At 45.3% G+C, this 18,890-nt stretch overlaps 1 pseudogene; it reads left to right on the forward strand.

Moving 5' to 3' along the window:
* The first annotated feature begins 14,014 nt into the window (after window positions 1-14,014).
* Window positions 14,015-14,560, forward strand: LOC112408321 (60S ribosomal protein L17 pseudogene; annotated as a pseudogene).
* The last annotated feature ends 4,330 nt before the right edge of the window (window positions 14,561-18,890 follow it).

Here is an 18,890-nt window from a genome sequence, read left to right on the forward strand (position 1 = left end):
GCCATGCTTGCCCCTCGGTGCTCGGGCGGGGGGCGCCGCCGCTCCGGCCCACGCGCGCGGCTAGCTGGCTCGCTGGCCGTCTGCCCGCCCGCCAGCAGCCTGGGGGGTCGGTCCCGGGCCCTCTCAGACCCCGCGGTCTCCGACTCTCGGGCCCCGGTGTCCGTATTTATAGGTGCGCGCGCCCCGCGCTCGCGCTCCGAAGCGCTCTTTGCAAAAACACTGTATCACGTGTGGGGAATGAAACCTGGGAGGAAAACAAAGCCGCAGGCGGCAGCCGCGGAGGCTGGCGGCCGGAGGCGGGGGGCCGGAGGAGGAGGAAGAGGAGGAGGAAGGGAAAGCCAAGCGGGTGGCGGGGCGAGGGACCGGCCGGGCGGTCCAGGTAGTCCGAGCCGACTGCGGGGAGAGTTGGTGGCTCCCAGGGCGCGCGCCCAGGTGAGGGAGGTAGCACGTTTCCTCGTAGCGTTTGGACTGGGAATTGGGAGCGCGAGCAGAACCCAATGTGGGTCCCGGGAGAGTTGTGGGTCTGCGGGACAATTAATTGGAGCGACGCGGAGATTTGGCCCATGAGCTTGTTAACTGGATCCCGCGCTGCTGTTGGGCCCCGAGAAATACATCCTTATTAATAGTTACACACCCCTTATGTGGACAGTCCCACCATAAAGCTGTCGCTAACCGTTGAGTTTGTGTCTCATTCATTCGCAGACTGAGGATGCAGCCCCTGATTTAAATGCATACCCGAGGGTGCGTAAGAACCCAGGAGCGAACATCAAACGTGTGGCCAGACTAATTGACACATCTCCATTTGATGGTGCTGTCACTTTTCATCTCTTTCTTAGCAAAGGCCAACATAAATTTTTACTTCGACCCAGAAACGTGCTCCGTTTTCCGTGAAGAACAAGGTAAGCTAAGATGGCCTCACAACCTTTTCCCCTTGTCACCTTGCAAATGTTTGTGGGTTATGATCTTTTTTCCTCCCATATAAACTGGGAACAAAATGCACAGCTACTTTCTGTCATTTATTTCATAAACATCCGTCTGGCACCTGCAATGTCTTATGTAAAGATGAGTACCTGTCCAAGCTGCAGCTCTGGATCTGCGAGGGGCGGCAGAATTCTGTACCCCAACCTCACGCCCAACAAATGCCTGTCCTGGGGGGGTTGGAGTGGGGGGTGGTTACCATGAGCCATCCGAAAACGCCTGCAGATTTCCCAGTGCGGTTCAGGTGACTTACCAAATGCAGTAGGAACAATTGTCACACTGACTTGAGTTCTGTGACATCTAAGAAACCCTCTACACTTTCCTGAGGGAGAAGAAATGTGTTTAAGATCAAGGGATTAATTTAATTAAAGGTTTAAATTTAGCCTTGGAGCTAATGGGTAACTGTACATTGAAATTCCACTCCATTTCAAGTTCAAGAAAGTAAATTGAGTAATGTAGAGCAAATACACCCTTCCAGAGACATGCAGCCAGCCTGGAGGATGAGATATGGGTGAGTTCGGGTTACAGTGGTTTAGGACAAACATGGCACATGGCCCTTTACATGAACAATTGTTCATTTTTTATGTTATGCCATTTTTAGGCCTTTTGAGAAAGTGGAACCCAGTGTCTATATTTAGAGCAGCCTTACTGCACAGCTAAGCGACCAGTGCTGTGTAATTTCATTAGGATTTTAATTACTCTCTTCAACTAACGACTTGAAACTTCCAAGTTACTTTACTACAACTAACTTAATTTACTTGACCACTGGTCTGGTTGTGCTGACAAGCAGAGTTTAAAAAAAACACCAACTCTGCACATGTAAAAGAAAAAACTATTTTTATCAAAAAAGTGATACATGTTTATTGCAGAACATTTAGAGAATAAGATAAGCAAAGAGAAGTAGGAAAAATATAAAGCTTCACTAACAATCGCATCTCCTATGGAAATTTTGATTTCTGTCCTGTGTATATTTTTAAACAAAAGTTAAAGGGGGCTGTTTGTGTCTTGTGATCTTTGCTTGCTGTGTTGCGATCATCCTTCCTTTTAGAATATTCTTCTATAGCATCATTTTAATGACTGCACGGTGTTCAGTTTGATTATTATTATTCAGTTTGATTATTAATTATTAAGCCTGTGCCCTACATTGAACATTTAGGTTGTTTCCTCTTATGTTTTTATAAAGAGTGATGATGACATCCTTTGTTTTGCTAAATCTTGCTACCATCCAATATTATTTTCTTAGGTTAAATGGATTTGGGGGCAAAGGACATACCATATTTTTAAGGCTTTCTATCCAGAAAAGATGTTCCAGTTGGTTTCCTCACTCTTGCCACCGTTGGGTATTAAAATTTTTTCATCGATATTTATTTCTTTGCCCATTTAAGCTATTGTAAGGGTCAAATATGCAAACTAATTTCAAATATTTATTAAAACATCAAACAAGAATTAATATCGATTTAACCTCCAGACCGCTCCTGTGATCTTCTTAGGGGGATCAGGAGAGATACAGTTTACAGTTCACCTACTATGTTCTAGCCACAGAAGATTTCTAATCCTTATGACTACTCTGCAGTGCTGGGGGGAGGGGAGATTATCATCATTAGTTTACAGATGAGGCTCAGAAAAATAAAATGATTTGCCCAAGGTCACTAGCTCTTAAAGTGGCTGGGCCAGGGGCTTCCCTGGTGGCGCAGTGGTTAAGAAGCCACCTGTCAATGCAGGGGGCACAGGTTCGAGCCCTGGTCCGGGAAGATCCCACATGCCGCGGTGCAACTAAGCCGGTGCGCCACAACTACTGAGCCTGTGCTCTAGAACCCGCGATCCCCGACTACTGAGCCGGCAGGCTTAGAACTGGTGCTCCACAACAGAAGCCACCGCAGTGAGAAGCCTGCGCACCGCAACGAAGAGTAGCCCCACCTCGCCGCAACTAGAGAAAATCCACACACAGCAACGAAGACCCAACGCAGCCAAAAATAAATTTATATTAAAAAAAAATAGTGGCTGGGCCGGTATGCAAATCTTACTCCAAGACCCATACATATTCTTGCGCCCTCTGCTGGTGAGGATGTTTTATGGGGGGGCTGTCTCCACATTTAATCTCATATTCATAATTAAGAGTCAACTATAATGGAAATAAAACAAGTTTTGGAGGAAGGGGATCTGGGTTTCAAGAGTAAGTTTCTTAACCTCTCCAAGCCAGTTTCGTCTGGGTTATTCTGAGGTACAAATGAGGTTGCTTGAGAAGCACTTTATAAACTTTAAAGTACTTTTTATAATGTTTGTTACTATACCATCCTAATCTACTTACTCCCTGAATTTTTCCAAATTCACTTATTTTTCACCTATTTATACATGGATCAAGTATTACTGAGCAACTTCTATGTGCACAGCACCATCTTGCTCCAAAAGGGATAAAAAGAAGTGTAACCTTTAGCCCTTGTGCCCTTGACACTGAAAGTAGTGAAAACCAAAAGCTCAGGACACATTTCAGTAAAATGGTAAGGCAGACTCTGATTAAGTGATCAAGGGAGCAATCTGACTGGGACGCTCTATACATATTATCATAGTGTGAAAAAGGAGCTTTTCATTTGAGGGGAGGCCTCAAGCAAGAGCCAGGATTTAAGCTGACCTGGGAAATGAAGGAAGGAAGAAGTTCAGTTCGGGAAGAGGAAATTCTGCAAATTCCTCATGGATTGCAAGCTTAGAAGTATAATTCTTACTAAACCAGTTGCCAAGGTTTGATTTTTTTTTTCCATTTCTTTTCATATTGCTCCATTCCAAGCACCCATTCTGAAAACTGTAATTGCATGCACAAACTGTTTTGATTGACATACATGGGAGTCAATTAAAAAAAGAAAAAAGAACCTGCAAGTAATCACTGATCCTTTAAAAAAAATAATTCCGCAGACCAAGAAGTCTGAAAATTAGCTTAGAGAAAACAGTGGATATCAGGCATATCAGAAGCCATCTGACATAAGTGGCAATAACAAGGGGTTCTGATGCCAGCTTAGGCCCTTACAAGCTTATGACCTTTGGGGCCTCCTGCTTGGGAGAATTACAAAATTTTTGCGTTTGTTGCCTCGTCTGTAAAGATAGGTTTAGTGTAATATTTTACCTTGCAGAGTTGTGAGGATTAGTGACAGCATGATGCTATAACTAGCAGAGTATCTTTAGGTAGCTATTATTAGAAAAATGCAAAACATAGAAGGTGCTCCTAACAAAGGCCAGGACGTTTTCGGTTCTAGGTTTTTGTAGTTTTCACTACTGTCAGGCAGGTAGGGCCATGAGAAGCTTCAGATGTCAGCTCCAGTTCAGAACAGATTATTGTGTTGCATGTTTCCTAAAAGTGCAGGCTGTTGCCTGATTTTTATAGGCATAGTGCCGATGAGAAACCTGCTACTTTCCTTAATCAAATGAAAGTTAGATTTTCCAAGACTAGAAATGGAGAATATCCAAGAGACAGTCGTTAACACCCCAGCTGTTCTCCCTGAAATTCACTTTCCCGTCGGGACTCTTAATCATCATTTCTGTTATCCTGGGAGAAGGGGAGGGAAATCGATGGGGGGGGGATATTGTTTCCCCCTTTACAGTTTGGCATAGATACCTTAATTTCCTTACTTAATTCTCCAGGACATCTGAGACTCGATACAACATTTAAATGTGACTTGACTAGAAGCTCAGGGATATTTAACGAAGAAATAAACTCAATGAGTAAGACAGCCACATAGAGCAACTTACAGAATATGACTTCCTTAGAGTCCTCATCTCAATATTTCCTAAATGCTAATCCCATGCTCTGTTCTGGCTTATGTTCTGTGAGTAGCAATGATCCTACCCTGGAGCCCTCAAGCTAATGGCAGAAAAAGGCGTGGAAATATTTTCACCAAAATATATCAGGTATTTTTAAAAGAGAGAGAGAGAGCTATATGCACAGGGGTCAACCAACCCCTGGCATACCTCCTAGAGTAGGGACTATTTCAACTTTTGCCCCCCAGCACCAGCCATCTAGCACACTCTCCTCTCCCTACGCAGGAGAAGGTGCCCAGAGGAAATGGCATTCCTGCTACTAGCCATGATCCCATCCTCCAAGTCTCCTTTTCCTGTCTGAGGACCTGCCCATCCCTCAGTAACTGGCACCGGCAGCCCCTGACGTTGTTAAGTCATCCGCCCAAACAGGACCATTTTGTCTCCAGACCCCTCACACTACGTGGAGGAAAGAGGAAGAAGGATGTTTTGCCACAGTACCTGCCTAGCATAATGGAGGGCCTTCAGACTTTTATAACTTGTATGAGAAGCTGAGAAAAGTAGGCAATAGAAGATGTCCATTGGACTGTATGAACAGTCATGTAAGTGTGTGTTGCTCATTTTTCAAGGACAACAGCTCAGGGCAAGAATGGATTTTGATAGCTGTCAGTCTGGGGAGACAAGTGCCAGTAACCCTTCGTCACTGTCACAGTGTCTTTAGAGTGCAGATCTCCAAAACAGTCGTGCAAATGCACTTACTCTTCTGATCCACCAAAATTCTCCCTTGGATGCAGCCCAGCCAATTGTGAAGGAGGAGGGATAGCCATTCATAATAAGTGGCCCATTCCACTAGCCCTCCGCCAGAGGGATGCAGCCAATGGGCCCAGGTTCGGTTTTCAGATTCCGAGCTCTCCCACTAACCTGCGACTGCTGGGCCTCGGCTTCTTCATCTCAAGGCTGGAGCAAATCCTGTTCACCTCGCATGGTTACCGTGCAGATGAGAACCAAGGCATGTGTAGAACACCTCCCACTGTCTAACACGTGGTGGGTGCTCATGAATGGTGGCTGATGCTAGTATACAAGGGACCCCAGAGAAGCACGCCAGACTGGTGAGCAGGGGATGTCCCGTTCCACTGCCCAAGGCGTTAACTGCCCTGGAAGAAACGTGGCGTCAAAACTGTGTTAAGAAAAATACATTTCAGGGCTTCCCTGGGGGAGCAATGGTTAAGAATCCGCCTACCAATGCAGGGGACATGGGTTCAAGCCCTGGTCCGGGAAGATCCCACATGCCGCAGAGCAACTAAGCCCGTGTGCCACAACTACTGAAGCCCGCATGCCTAGAGCCTGTGCTCCTCAACAAGAGAAGCCACCGCAAGGAGAAGCCCGCGCACCACAACGAAGAGTGGCCCCTGCTCACCGCAGCTAGAGAAAGCCCGCGAGCAGCAATGAAGACCCAACGCCACCAAAAATAAATAAATAAATTTATAATAAATAAATAAGTAAATAAATATACTGTGTTTAAAAAAAAAAGAATACATTTCAGATGCTACCCTGAGATGGCCTCAGTCTTCCAAAAGGGGATTGTTCATGCCCATAATGCCACCCAAAATCCAATTGCAGAATTTTTATGATATTGGCATTTTAAAGAAAAATCAATGAATTTTCTTCATTGTGTTACTTTTATACTTCAATTGTAGCAAACTCTTGATTTTCTCTGAAATTAACCTGGTTTTATTTCTTTTTGAAATTATACTGATACGCATGAATAAGCATCTCATGTACAAAGAAGAAAGCACTTCTTATGTAATTATGTAATTTCCTGAACATGCAAATTACATATGGCGCCGGCTTCCAGATGAAAGCTCCTCTAGACTGCACAAATCGACAGGCCTAGAAGGCTCTATGTCTCCCGGTATAAAAATGTTATTTTATAGTGTTTGCGTTTGTTAGGTCACTCTCACACCAGAGTGGGATGAATGTGGCCAGATTCTGGGGGAAACATCACCACTTTGCCTGCCACTGGGAAGTTTAGCTGAGCTAATTAGTGGTCTGTGGTAACCTTCACTGATAGATGGGCAAACCACATGAAGAGACAGCCCAGAGAAACTGAAATGCAAATGCCTACCAATCACTTGAATAAAAGGATAAATAAGAGTGATGGACACTCTTATATTGCTGGTGTGGACTGGAACAACCTTTCTGGAAAGTCATTTGGCAAATGTATTAAGAGCCTTAAAAAGTTCACGCCTGAGGGCTTCCCTGGTGGCGCGGTGGTTGAGAGTCCGCCTGCCGATGCAGGTAGGCGCGGGTTCGTGCCCTGGTCCGGGAGGATCCCACATGCCGCGGATGCGGCTGGGCCCGTGAGCCATGGCCGCTGGGCCTGCGCATCCGAAGCCTGTGCTCCGCAACGGGAGAGGCCACAACAGTGAGAGGCCCGCGTACCGCAAAAAAAAAAAAAGTTCACGCCTGAGAGCGTGGGCTTGGGAGTCACACTGGCCGGGTTAGATTTTGGTCACACTCTCATGGTTTTGAGCACATTGAGCACGTTACCCTTTGTGCTTCAGTTTTCTCATCTGTGAAATGGGAATGATAATCTACCTTTTGTAGCATTGCTATGAGGATTCAGTGCAGTAACATTGCAGTTAATGCTTGGTACGTGGCAAACACTCATGAAATGTAGTTACTGCAGTAATCCTAAGGAGCTATTGAGGAACAAGGTCAAACACTTATGCACAAAAATATTCATCGTAGCATTGTTTAAACTAAAAGAAAGTTGAAAAAAGAAGCCCTAAATGTGGAGCAATGGAAAAACTAAGTAAATTATGTTTTACTCAAACAATGGGATATCGTGCTTCTATTTTTAAAAAAATTATGTCTACCAGGCTTTCTTAATGACATGAAAAATGTGTTTTGAAACAATGCTAACCAAATAAAATAGAGTAGAAACTAGATAGGTCACAATATCTCAACTTTGTGAAAAATCTGAATGGAATTGTTGTTTTAAATACTAATATGTGCCTAAAGCGTACATGTGACCAGAGGGTTAAGTCACTGGCTAGGATAGTAGGATTATGGTGATTTTTATTTGCTTCTTTTTGTTTATGCAAGTAGAAATAAGTGTGTGGTGGTCATTATAGAAACTGCTTCCCAATGAATATTTTTTAAAATATTTTTTAAATACATAGAAATAAAGCTTGGAAGAAGCTATGTCCAAATGTCAAATGGTGGAATTATTGGGGAACATTTTTCAATTTCTTTAGGGATATTAGGAAGCAAATAGCTTTCTCTGCCCCCGATGAGTAGGAGGTGGTTAGGCAGAGAGAAGGAGATGCCTTTTAGTAAGGAAACCAAGTATGAATGAAGGTACAAAGACAGGATAAGAAAGGAAAGGACTTTTTGGAAGTGGCTGGCAATGACTAGACGTCCCAGAACAGCTACGTTAAAAGGACTGTAGCAGTGAATAATGGGAAATAACACCAAAAAAACAGTATGTAGGGCCAGATCACGAGGAACCCTGAATCTGAAGGAAGGAATTTGAACCTATGGGCACTAGAGAGCCATAGGTGATTTTTATTTTTTAATTTTTTTTAAGTTTCATCTGGTTTGTTTGTTTGTTTTTGGCTGCTCAACTCAGCATGTGGGATCTCAGTTCCCAGACCAGAGATCAAACTCGTGCCCTCTGCAGTGGAAGCGTGGAGTCTTAACCACTGGACTGCCAGGGAAGTCCCCATAGATGAATTTTCAACAATAAGTGACACATGTGTCGAAAGCCAAACTGAAGGAGTATTAATTTGGCGAAGGTGCACATGGGGTTGAACAGAGAGTCTTAAGATCGGAGAGGGCTTTTTCTCCATTCTTCCATTTATGTATTTACTCATTCAGCATGCACTGAGCTCCTGCTTTATGCCATGCTCTCTGCAAGGCACCCAGTAAGGCAAGATCCCAGGCCTCAAAGAGTTAACAGTCTGCTGTGAAAATTGGAGAAAGAGAGCAAAGGACACAGGGTGGGTTCCCTTTTATGAGCAAGCCCTGAAATGGTCATTTCTACCTTCTAGTTTGAATTCTCACCAAAGCCCTGCTATTTATCCTATGTGACCTATGAAGAAACAGAGGCTCAAAAAAGTTAAGCGTGGGGTCGTGCTTCTGGTCACACAACTGATCCCTGGATAATTCCTTCCATAACATCTTAGGGTAGAGGTCTGTGTCACAGGGAGAGGCCGAATCCTAGGTGGTTAGAGAGGCCCCACAGTGAAGGTGATATTTGAACTTGGACTCTAGTGCACGTGTGAGATAGGGCATTTCAGGCCGTGCACAGGCATGGGGTCAGTAATGTTAGGACTCCATTACAACCATTTGGGCCCGAGGCGGTAACACTTGGAATTGGCAGTGAGAATGGAAAAGAAGGGTCAAGGGCAAGAGGCACTGAGGAGAAACTGGCTTCCAGATTTCCAACCTGGGGGGCAGCTGTAATTCCTGAAAGAACCAACAGTACCTGGGGAAGGGGAGAACAGATGAGAGGGTCAGACGCTGGCTACGTTCTGGCATGAGTTCCTGGTCTACACCATCACACAGGGGCCCAGGGGAAAGTAAGGAGTAAGAAGGTCTCATTTTTCTAAATAACACCTTTATCAGGTGGAGAGAGAAGTAGGCTTTGTGTTTGTACTGTCACAACCCTCCAGTCTGGTTACAGATGGGCTCACATGATGGATGGCTGAGGACTCTGGTCTCTGGAGCCCCTACACTGGCCATAGCTACACATTCCATTTGCCCTCTGAGACACAATTCAGAGCTGACACAGCATCCTGGCCCCCTTTTGTGACGTACGTGAGAGAAGCTGTTGGAAACAAACCATTCCAGGACTGGGCTCATTTCAGCCATTTTCTAGGATCTTTTGATGGTAGGTGACAGCAACCCAGGTGAAAGCAGCTTAAGGAGAATTTATCTAAAGATATAGGAAGGTCTCAAGGAACACAGAAACAGGAATAGAGCTGGAGCCCGGGCACACAGAGAACCGTGGATGTGGGCCTGCCTTTTCTTGCCCCCTAACCTTCTCTGGTGCCTGGTTCAGACGCTATCATCTCCCTCCACAGATTCTGTTCCTCTAGTCCACTGGGCAAGAAATGTGGCCTCTGACAGTTTACAACCTTTATAACCTACAGAGCCTGGACCCTCCGGGTTTCCATTTCAAATTTACAAAGAAAGACTGAAAGCACAGCTTGTGTGGAGCTGGCCTTGGACTTCTCAACTAACAGGCATTCACTCCCAGAGGCAGATGGATGGTGTGTGGGCCGTAACATCTCTAGGTCTAATTTCCTTGCTTGGGAAATGGAGATACACTCTCTACCTTGGAGGTTACTACTGTGAAGAGTAAAGAGGATAAAAAGACATTGGTGATATTCAGACTTCCCACCAAGTGCTCCTAAAGGCAAAAAAGGAGGAGACTGGGACTACCCTGGCGGTCCAGTGGTAAGACTCCATGCTTCCACTGCAGGGGGTGCGGGTTTGATCCCTGGTGGGGGAACTGAGAGCCCACATGCCGCGCGCTGCAGCCAAAAAATAAAAATAAATAAAAAGGATACTGACAGCCTGAGGGGTATCTTGGTGAAGCTGGAAGCAGGACATTGATTTGAGGTCTTGTTTTTAGCATAAAAATGTGTTGGCTATGGGAATTTAGCATATGATAAAACTGACATCTCAAATTAGTAAAGATAAGATAAATTATTTAGTCAGTGATGTCGGGATTGACTGGGTTGCCAGCTGGGGAAAAAAAAAAGATCCCTCACAGTCTACAGCATATTAAATTCCTGATGGAAGAAAGATTTAAATGCAAAAAATGAAATCATAAAAGTAGTTAGGAAAAGTGTGAAAGACCTTAGCAAAAGAACTAAGAACATGTCCTCGTGGTCTGCCTTGTTCAACACTGCAACTCCATCCCCTAAAGCAGCGCTTGGTACAGAGACAGGACTTAATAAACTTTTCGTGGAAAGAATTAATGAGAGAATATTTCTTTTTTTTTTTTTTTTTTTTTTTTGCGGTTCGCGGGCCTCTCACTGTTGTGGCCTCTCCCGTTGCGGAGCACAGGCTCCGGATGCGCAGGCTCAGCGGCCACAGCTCACGGGCCCAGCCACTCCGCGGCATGTGGGATCTTCCTGGACCAGGGCACGAACCCGTGTCCCCTGCATCGGCAGGCGGACTCTCAACCACTGTGCCACCAGGGAGGCCCAAGAGAATATTTCTTAAATCACCTCAGATAGGGGAGAAGCTTTTCTAAAGATGATCTAAAACCCAGGAGCTATAAAAGCAAAGGTAAATTTAGCTACCATATATATGTATAAAACAAATGAGGTGAGGGGGGAGCGGAGGGAACCAAACTAATCAAAAGACAAACATACTGGAGGGAAATATTTGCAATTCACATAGCAAAAGGGACCCTTCCTTAATATTTAAAGAAATTCTAAATGTTGATAAGAAAAAAAAGCCAACAATCTAGTAGAAACATGGAGAAATGATATGAAGAAACAGTTCCCAGAATAAGAAATACAAATGTTTTTGAACATTAAAAAAAAAGAAAAGAAAAGAAAGATACTCAACCTCCTTCATAATTTAATAAAAGCAAATAAAAACTCTAATGAGATACAAGTCTTCACCCATCAGACTGGCTAAGGTCAGAAGGTTTAAGAACACTGTGTTGTCCGTTGTGCGTTGGCTAAAGGATCAGGAAGCAGATACTCTGATGTAGTGTTGATTGGGAGCACTCCTCAGAGGACAAGTGGACCGTGCAATGTGCCCTGTGACCTACTTCCAGGAATCCCTCCTACAGATATACTAACACACGTACACATGAAGAATATTCAGGGTTATATTTGTTGTAGTGCTGTTTGCAGTAGGAAAATACTGGAAATAATCATCACAGGGCTGGTGAACAAATGCTGGCACATCCATACAATAAAAAACTGTGCAGCTGTTGAAAGAATGAAATAAGTCTCTATGATTTATGAAAAGGTCTCCAAGATGTAGTGTTATCTGAAAAAAGCAAGATGCAGGGCAGTGTGTATTTTATGCTCATTATACTAAACAGCAACAACAACCCACAGACATGGGTACTTACTTGGACTGTGTATAGATGATTTCTTGGAGGATTCCCAAGAATCTGGGCATAGTGGTTGCCTCCTGGGAGTGAAGCTGGGTGGTTGGAGAACAGAGGGGTAAATTTTCATTCTAAACTCTTTTATACTTTGCAAATTTTGCTTCATGAACATGTATTACCTCTTCAAATAATAAATTAAGAACGTGTGTTAATTTAGCATTCTGCTCCGTGCTATTATATATCCACTATTGATTAATGTAAAAATCATGTTTTACATTACTTACCTCACACTAATGAACTCTCCCTCCCAAACCTTTGAGTGAAATTAAAATTCTAGAAGGATGCAGCACATTTATCCTGGGACTTTGTCTGCTGGGCACACCAACAAGTGGCCCCTTTCTGAAGAGAACAGAACTTTGCGGAGTGTTTGGTACATTAAGTAGCTGCCCTACAAAAGTGAGTTCCTGTCTCTGCAGGAACGGAACTGTTCTGGGAGAGGGGCTGGAGGGAACCTCCGCTCCCCTGGCAAGGACAAGAGGCTGATGAGTGTCTTGTGCCCTGATCAGGACCTTGGGAGACCTGGAAATCTAAGGTCATGTAGGGTCCACATTCTTCAACCTAGCCCAGTCCCTGGCACATAGTAAGCACTCAAAAAAATATGTTTCTGGAATGAATGAACATACCAAGAGTTAACGGGAATCTCGCCTGAGGGAGTGACAAATGCCATTGGGAAACTTTGGGGAAGTCCCATAAATAGATGACATTTAACCTGGGGCTTTATCTTTTCCATTTTTTATTTTTTTGGCCATGCCATGGGGCATGTGGGATCCTAGTTCCCCCACCAGGGATTGAACCGGTGCCCCCTGCATTGGAAGCACGGAGCCTTAACCACCGGACCGTCAGGGAAGTCCCTAACCTGGGGCCTTAAGAAGGAATCCCTCGGGCTTCCCTGGTGGCGCAGTGGTTGAGAGTCCGCCTGCCGGTGCAGGGGACACGGGTTCGTGCCCTGGTCCGGGAGGATCCCACATGCCGCAGAGCAGCTGGGCCCGTGAGCCATGGCCGCTGAGCCTGCGCGTCCGGAGCCGGTGCTCCACAAGGGGAAAGGCCACAACAGTGAAAGGCCTGCGTACGGCAAAAAAAAAAAAAAAAAAAAAAAAGAAGGAATCCCTCACCTGGAGGACAAGGGGGATAAAGCAGGATTTCAGGCAGAGAGAACAGCTTACCTTTGGGCATAAGAGTAGAGGGATTGGAGCTCACAGAACACCTATCTGCCCTGCTTGGAGCAGCCATCAAATGTTGTCAGTTACCATGGGGGCATCATGTGTGTTGGCGGCTGTCTGACAAAGTGAATTGGGAAAGGTCCAGAAGCTGACAGACAGGAAAGAGAGTAACCAGGTCCCATTCACTTGAAGCCAGAGGAGGCTTTGGGAAGGGAGGCCCTCAGGTGGACCCTCACACACCCCTCCAAAGACTGACTGTGAGATGCTCGTAGTCTATCAGATCCAGCGCCTCGTTCTTAAACCACCACCTTCATTATATTATTGCCGAGTGAGAGCCACGAAACAGAGGGCCACGATCGCTTATCCAGAATCCAAAACGCTTCGAAAATCCTAAATCGGTTTTTAAAATTTTGTCAACAAAACCTGCCCTGAGCTGATCTGAAGCTACACGTAGACGTAATTCATCGCATCTTATGTGTCCGTATATACGTTTTGCTGTAGAAATATGTGTGATTGATGACAGAATGCTGTTCTAGACCCCGCTGAGGGGTTATATAACATATTGTAGGAGCACCATACTACTTTTAGTACTTAAAGTCTGGAGAATTCTGAATTCTGAAACACATCTGGCCCCCAAGAGGTTTGCATCAGGATTTGTGGTCTAACATAATCGACCAACACACAAAATGTTTAAAAATAAAAGTAATATAATGTCCTGGGTGTAAAAGAAGAAATAAAAGAATAGAAGTGTATAAAAACAGAATAAGTATTTCAACCCGTAAATGCTGGGGCAGGACTATACCAGAAGACGGGGGTGGGGGGCGGCAGTGAGTGGCGACATAGACCGCTCCTGTGGAGGGGGGTTGCCTCTAAAGTGGACTTTGAATGTGGCAATTCAAATAAAATTGATAAAGTTATATATATCTTTTGCAACTCAAATGCTAGGGGTCCTTTTTGGATAAGCGGTCTGAGGTGATCTCTAAAAATGGTTCACTATTCACTTGACCCAGAAAACCCCACAGAATCATGCAAATCGAGAGACTCAGATCTTCGTGTCCACTTTAAGAGCACTCGTGAAACTGCCCAGGCCATTCAGGGTATGCATATCTGAAAAGCCACCACGTATCTGAAGGATGTGACTTTACAGAAGCAATGTGTACCAGTCTGTCTCTACAATGGTGGAGTTGGTAGGTGTGCCCAGGCCAAAGAGCGGGGCTGGACACAGGGTCGGTAGCCCAAAAAAAATGCTGAACTTTTACTGCACATGCTCAAAAATGCAGAGAGTAATGCTGAACTTAAGGGCTTAGATGTAGATTCTCTGGTCATTAAGCATATCCAGGTGAGCAAAGCACCCAAGATGCCATGCAGGACTTACAGAGCTCATGGTCAGATCAACCCATACATGAGCTCTCCCTGCCACACTAAGATGATCCTTCCTGAAAAAGAACAGATGATTCCTAAACCCGAAGAGGAGGTTGCACAGAAGACAAAGATATCCCAGAAGAAACAGAAACTTATGGCCCAGGAATAAATGCTACAAAAAAAAAAAAGCAAAAAAGAAAAAAATACTAGGAGTGGCATTGCCATGATTTTCCAAAATGGTGAACAACTCTCAGGAAAGTTCCAATTAAAAAAAAATACAGTCGCCCTCAATGTACTCAGTAGTTGCATTCCTGGAAAATCTGGTGCATATAAAAACCATGCAGAATTACTTTGTGTTCGTTTGCAAAACGTAATTAGGTTTTAGGCCCAGATGATTATAATGAGGTTTTTTGCTTACAAGATACGTTTTAATGAGACGTTTGGAAGTGTTCACACTGCAGGACAATTCTTTGTTGTGGGTGACTGCCTCACACATGGCAGGGCGCCTCTTGTCCCTGGCTCCACATGTTAAATGTCAGTAGTGTCCCCCAGACAGATCGTTATGACAACCAGAAATGCTCCTCACATTTCCAAAAACCTTAGGGTGGTAACCTCAGGAGGGAACACAGCTCACCCCTAGCCACCCTCAGAACCACCAAATGGAGAAGTCGGCAGGGGTTGGTGGGTGCGCCGGTGGAGTCCCAGGGCACGCTCCGTCCAGGTGGGGAATCCCGCAGTCAAGTCTGGACTGAGCAGTTTGGATTTGAAGAACCTTGTTTTCCCCAGAATCTAAGGCTCAGGGAAACACACTGGCACTGGGTGTGCCAGCATGGAGCTGTGGCTCTCTGATTGGCCAACGTGTAGGATGTTTTGGCCTTGTGCATCGCTTTCCCCTGCCAGTGAGGTGGTGCCTTCTCCAGTGGGTGATGGGCCACCTGGTACTTGGCTGATCTCAGGTTGGGGCGTGTCAGGCAGCCCATGGCGGTGCGCCTTCCTTTAAGACTCATTCTCCAAGTCTCTTAGTGGTTAGGAGTTAAACACAGCAGCATATTCACAATAGCCAAAAGGTGGAGGCAACGTAAGTGTCCTTCCATGGGGGCAGGGACAAAAAAAAATGTGTTACATACATACAGTGGAATATTATTCAGCCTTAGAAAGGAAGGAAGTTCAGGCACATGGGACAACATGGATGAAACTTGAAGACATCATGCTAAGTGAAATAAGCCCGTCACAAAAAGACAGATACTGTCTGATTCCACTCTTTAGAGAAGTCAAATTCAGAGAGACAGAAAGTGGAATGGTGGTTGCCGGGGGCTGGGGAGAGGGGGGATGGGGAGTTATTGTTGAATGGGGACAGAGTTTCAGTTTTGCAAGATGAAAAGGTTCTAGAGATGGATGATGGTGATGCGGCCCAACAGTGTGAATGCACGTAATGCCACTGTACTGCAGTTAAAAATGGTGAAGGTGGTAGATTTTACGTTACGTGTATTTTAGCGCAAATAAAAATTTAAAAGCAAATAAAGAGGGAAGGTGCTGATGGCACGACTACGAATCAAGTGTGCGCTCTGCTGTTTACCAGTCTGTTGTGGATCTTGGCCAGGTTAACCTGTCTGAGTCTTAGTCTTCCCATCTGTGAAACGGGGATAATGATGTACTAGGGGTGGGGGGAATTACGAGGGTCACTAACTCGTGTTTGTAAGCCACAGGGCACGCTGTCTGCACTCAGGAAGTGTGGCTGTTATAGTGCAGGTGGATTTCACTTATTCACTGCTCCGGAAAGCAATCTTTCCCCTCAGACACTCTCATAGAAGCATTTGGGGCATTTAGCCTAATAGCAAGGTCATATGGACACTAACAAAGCAGAATGACTGGGGACCCAGGACAGTGCGTGTATAAGCTTCCTGGGTCTTCCTGCCTGGGGGTCAGCTTCCTCTCCGCCCACAGTGAAGCATTCTCAGCTGTACTTTAGGCAACTTCACTGTATCTAGACAAAGGCCTTCTTAACTGACCCTCCCTCCCAGAGGGGCACTTCTCCGTAAGTGTAAAACCTCCAGTATTCCCCTTTAGACTCTTAGGGAGAGTTGATAATTGTTGACAGCAACAAGCATTCATTTTCTTTTGTTTTGATTAAACAATAATTTGATTGGAAAATGCTTCCTGGTGCAGTAATTAATGACCGGCTGGAGCTGCTAACGCTAGAGGTAAAGCAAAAGGCACTTAACCCTTGGGCTTCCCTGGTGGCGCTGTGGTTGAGAGTCCGCCTGCTGATGCAGGGGACACAGGTTCATGACAGCTAGCATTAGCTACCAGGAAATGTTAGACCTGGAGGGTAATCCCTGCTGGTACAAACTCTGAAATGGGGAGGGAGCAAAAGAGAAAAAAAAAAAAAAAAACTAAGCAATTTCTTCTTGCGCAATGAAAAGTTTAAAAATGGAGCGTCGTGTTGCCATAGACACAATTCCTGGCTCTGGGCTGTCCTCCATGCCTGCATCCAGCGGCACAGCAATTAGATACGGTTTTCAGCAGGGCAGCTGAGCCTCCCAAGTACCTATAATGAACATCTGCAGCTCCAGGCTCCCGCGGAAATCCTCAAGCCTTCACTTGTCACTATAATTTCCTTGGGAAGTGTTTCTAATTACATATTTCTTGCTGCCTGCTCCAGGTCAAGTCTTCTTGTATACAATATTCGAATTACATAAAACCACAAAACAGTGAGAGCGACCCTGGAGTGGTCCAAATTACTATGTATTTTGCTTTTAACTTAGTAGTTAAGCATTACTGGGTGTAATAGGGCATCGTTTGCATGAGCAAAAATAACGCTAAAGGAATGTGCCTCATTCTTTTTAAATCTCTGTAGAGGTCAGACCCATTTCAGCAAGACATTTATATAATAACAGAATTCCCAACTCCAACACATGGATCGTTTAACTATTATAGCGGGGTCTTTGTCAAGAGGAACTTAATTCTTCTGTATTATCTCCTGGGACCTGCCATCTAGGGAACTTCTGGTAGTTTAGTTCGCTGGAGGTGGTCTGTTAGTTTAGGTAGTTCTCCAAGATGTAAGACAACCTTCACCCACTAATTCTTAGAGAAAACTGAAGTCAAATGAATCTCAATCCAGATGCTACTGTATGGATGTTAAATTTTCTTTGGAATTGAGTAAATTGGAGGATTCTTCAGCTCTTGAAGAAGAGGCAAAAATGGTTTTCCAAAAGGGTAGGTTGGCTAGGGTTGGGGGTTCCCCTCCTTACGGGGGAGGGGTCTAAGTCCACCACCCTCTCTACCTTGCCTTGTGTTACGCAAGATTGAGCACCTGCAGGACCCAGAGTTACTGACTACCTGATCGTCTTGGGGGGCCTGAGGAGTTGTGCTCAGCTGAGCCTCCAGGCAGTGCCCACTGGGGGAGGGCCGGTTCTGGCCCCGGCTTGCAGCTGATGCAAGAACATCTTCCGACCCCGTTCCCTAAGGAGTTTCAGCAGAAAGTGGCAGCCCTGCAAGAAACAGCATTTGCTCTAGGCTTGCTTCTGCCCACTGGCTCCTCCTCCCAGTCTCTAAATGTTGAAGCCTAGGGTTCATTCCGGGACCTCTTCTCTCTGTCTGCACTCAGTTCCTAAGTGATGTCATCCAATTACGAGGCCCTGAATCAATACCATCTGTAGCAGATTGTGTTTTCCAGAGTTGGCCACAACAATATCTCCATCCCATATGCTCTTCTACAACGTGGTCTTCACACTCTCTCCATGGAGAGAAGGAATCTATATCCACCACCCTCCCCATCCCACCTTGAGTCTTGGCAAGCTCTAGCTCTCTGGTAGCCCAGAGGATGAGGTGGAAACGATGCTGCGTGACTTCCAAGGCTAAGTTAGGAAAGACGGTGCAGCTTCCACCTTGTTCACTGGTACACTCACTTTTGGAGCCCTGAGCTGCCACGTAAGTAGTCCAGCTACCCCAGGGAAAACCAAGCTACATGGAGAAGCCAGTCTAAGTGTTCCAGTTGACAGCCCCTGCTGAGGTCCCAGTGAAGAGCCAGTTTCAACTGCCAGATTTGTGAGTGAAGACACTTCCTGGTGATTCCAGCCCCAGTCATCGTGTTGCTTCGAACCCTTGAGTCTTCCAAGCTCAGACCCAAGATTTGTGGAGTAGAAACTAAACATTCCTGCTGTGCCCTGCCCTGAATTTCGAACCCACGAATTGGTGGGTAAATGAAATAGCTGTTTTAAGCTAAGTTTTGGGGTCATTTCTTATATAGCAGTACCATCTGCAACACCATCTGTATGCCAGTGACTCCCAAGTTTCTATCTCCAGCTTAGGGCCTCTCTCTGAGCTCTAGACTCACGTATCCGACTGTTGATTTAGCTTTTTCACTTGGATGTCGAACAGGCTTCTCATAGAACATGCCCCAGATGCAACTATTGACCTACCCTGCCCTGCAAAGCTGCCCTTCCCTCAGGTGTCCTCATCTCAATAAATGACACTGAAACCCAATTGCTCAGACTCAA

This window comes from Neophocaena asiaeorientalis, unplaced genomic scaffold, assembly GCF_003031525.2.
Source record: "Neophocaena asiaeorientalis asiaeorientalis breed wild unplaced genomic scaffold, Neophocaena_asiaeorientalis_V1.1 scaffold142, whole genome shotgun sequence".
NCBI lineage: Eukaryota > Metazoa > Chordata > Mammalia > Artiodactyla > Phocoenidae > Neophocaena > Neophocaena asiaeorientalis.